The sequence below is a fragment of the Gavialis gangeticus genome, unplaced genomic scaffold (genome assembly GCF_001723915.1).
Source record: "Gavialis gangeticus isolate Ggan-Ray unplaced genomic scaffold, GavGan_comp1, whole genome shotgun sequence".
NCBI classification, from domain to species: Eukaryota; Metazoa; Chordata; order Crocodylia; family Gavialidae; genus Gavialis; species Gavialis gangeticus.
Window position 1 is genome coordinate 5,789,739 of NW_017729024.1, and position 2,795 is coordinate 5,792,533.

Sequence of the window (2,795 nt, forward strand, 5' to 3'; positions counted from 1 at the left end):
ATCCTGAATCTGCCTGTGCTAAGAAGCATATTAAGACTAAATTCTGCCCTTAATAAATCTCTCTTTTGAACTTCCCCAGGAGGAACTCTTGTTTGTTTGTTTGTTTGTTTTTTTCCAGTACCCCATCCTCGCCCTCTCCCCTCTGTGCAATGGGAAAAGAGTCTTAAAAATGTGTTTTGAGTGGCCTCTCCAGTCTCTGACCTGTTAGCAAAGTGCAAGGGCAAACTTTTCTTGTTGTTAATTTTTCTGTTCACTTTATAGCTTCCTATGACAATATAGCTTCATAACTTTGGTAGAGTATGTATTTGTAGAGAGAAAAATGGACTGACTTCATTCTGATACTTTAGTCTAATCCAATTAAAAATGCAGATTTTCTATATGGTTACCTCCATCACTTCGTAACAGAAGCAGTGTCTTTAAGGTTGATTAAATTAATCAGCACTAAAAAAAAAGGCAGGGGGGAGGGGAAGCTCTCATAAGGGTATTGTAGTAAGTAGGGACAAAACTCATGTCACACTGCATTGGACTCCATTGGGAATTGCTACCAAGTAAATGCACTCTGCAACTGCTGAATGCCAAAAACATGATGTAGCTAGCTGTTTTTTGTCCATACTCAGTACGCCTCTTGGTCTTGGGCATATTTATTAAGAGCCCAACATTAAAGCTACAAACAGCCACATTCATCCCAGGATAAATGATTTTATCCCAGGACAAAGTATAATTGTTCAGATACCAGTGTCCATTGGCTTGGGATACAAAGTGATAACAGTTGTGTTTCAGGACATGGCAAAGTGTGTCTGAATGGTTATCCCAGGACTGCATCCTTGAATCAATGGCAGGAAAGCATCAGTGTAATCAAGCATTTGCTAGACCCTGATTAAAAGGGTGATATTTGTACATGCCAATCCTGGGATAGTTCTAGAGCAAACACAGCCATTTAAGCTAGGAACAGACATTGCATTTATCCCTGAACAAGTTGTGGCTATGTGATGCTTCCTTCCCTTTTGACCTGCATAGCATGGGAGAGAGTGGGGTATGTTTTCATTATAATGCTTCCTAGCATGGGCCAATAGCAAATGCCTGTTAAATGGGATATATTGATCTTAAGTAAAAGGACTGCCCATCAGGATCCTTCTCTCTCTCTCTCTCTCTCTCTCTCTCTCTCTGTCTTTTTGGGTGTTACAATATTTTGCTATAAAGAATGCACTGATCACAAAGTACAGCATAAGATTCCCCTCCCACATGGCCCCTTTGCCCAATTAACTTTCCTTACTGCTTGACTTGGTTAAGAACTGAACATTGCCTCATTGAATCTAAAATGTATACATCCACTTGTAGTGGAAACTGAGCTACAGACATCATGAATGACTGTCTCAATAGCAGTTCTCTCCTGCATTGCAGGAGTCTCAGTACAGTAGCTCATGTTGCTCAAGAGAGATCCAGTCTGGGGTTGCTTTTTTGTACAAGCAATGGTTTCATGCCCTAAGGCTTATATTTTTATATTAAAGCATTTGCTACACACCATTACAGGAGCTCTGCTTGCATTAAACTTCCCAAGTTGAATAGATTTTTTTTTAATAAAATGTTGCTTAATATGCAAATAAAGCAGCATGATCTGTTCCCCATCTGCTGCTTTTGAAAACATTATAACAAATGGCATTCAAACAACATTCTGACAAAACAAAGCAGCCATGATTCTTGTACTGTGCCAACACGCCCAAGTATAAAATGTAGGACATAAACTTATCTCAGGGAAAACCTTTTTCTCAAAGCAATATATTTCCTTTTTACCATAGTGTTGAGAATCCTCAACCCCCCCTTGAAAGCGCTATAAGACATTGTGTGAAGTGTTTCTACTTTATAATAGAAAACCTGAATTATTGAAGTACAAGGGGAATTCTTATGGTCTTTGATTACTTGGAAATATGTAGTCTGTTTTACTCTCTCCATTGCCTTAGGTCACATGCCTTGGGTCCTAACAAGATTTCATACAGTCTGCATTTTGCTGTATCCTAGGAAATTAAACCACTTTTCTGAAATGCATACCAGGGAAAGAGTTTAGTAAATATTTAACATACATAGAAAATTCTAATAGTTAGAAAAATGTGGGGGCTAGAAACTGAAACTTCATAATCTCCCCTACATTTTTGTAAAGGGCAAAATTTCTCCAAGCACTCTGACACAACAGTGATGGTACAATGTAAATCCAAGAACTGATCTATGATGCCAGGGGACTGGAAGAGGGCCAACGTGGTTCCCATCTTCAAAAAGGAGAAGAAGGAGGACCCGGGAAACTATAGGCCAGTTAGTCTTACCTCGATCCTAGGCAAGCTGTTTGAGAAAATTATTCTGGCGCATACCCACAAGGGGCCAGCAGGGGCAACCAACACGGGTTCATTAGCAGCAGGTCCTGTCAGACCAACCTGGTGGCCTTCTATGATCAGATCACCAAATCATTAGATGCAGGGGTAGCAGTGGACATAGCCTTCCTGGACTTTCAGAAGGCCTTTGACACTGTCTCTCACCCTGTTCTCATTAAGAAACTGGGGGACTGTGGTGTCAACACCCACACAGTCAATTGGGTCGCCAACTGGCTGGAGGGCCACACCCAGAGAGTAGTGGTGGATGGGTCATTTTCAGCCTGGAGGGATGTGGGCAGTGGGGTTCCGCAGGGCTCAGTCCATGGGCCCACACTGTTCAACATCTTCATGAGCGACTTGGACGAGGGGGTAAAAAGCACCCTGTTCAAATTTGCTGATGACACTAAGATGTGGGGGGATGTGGGCACGCTAGAA

The 2,795-nt window shown here is 41.5% G+C and overlaps 1 protein-coding gene across 4 annotated transcripts in view; it reads left to right on the forward strand.

Annotated features, from left to right (window-relative positions):
* Positions 1-2,795, forward strand: part of GRAMD3 (GRAM domain containing 3) — an 88,854-nt gene that overhangs the window by 60,439 nt on the left and 25,620 nt on the right. The window lies entirely within an intron of this gene.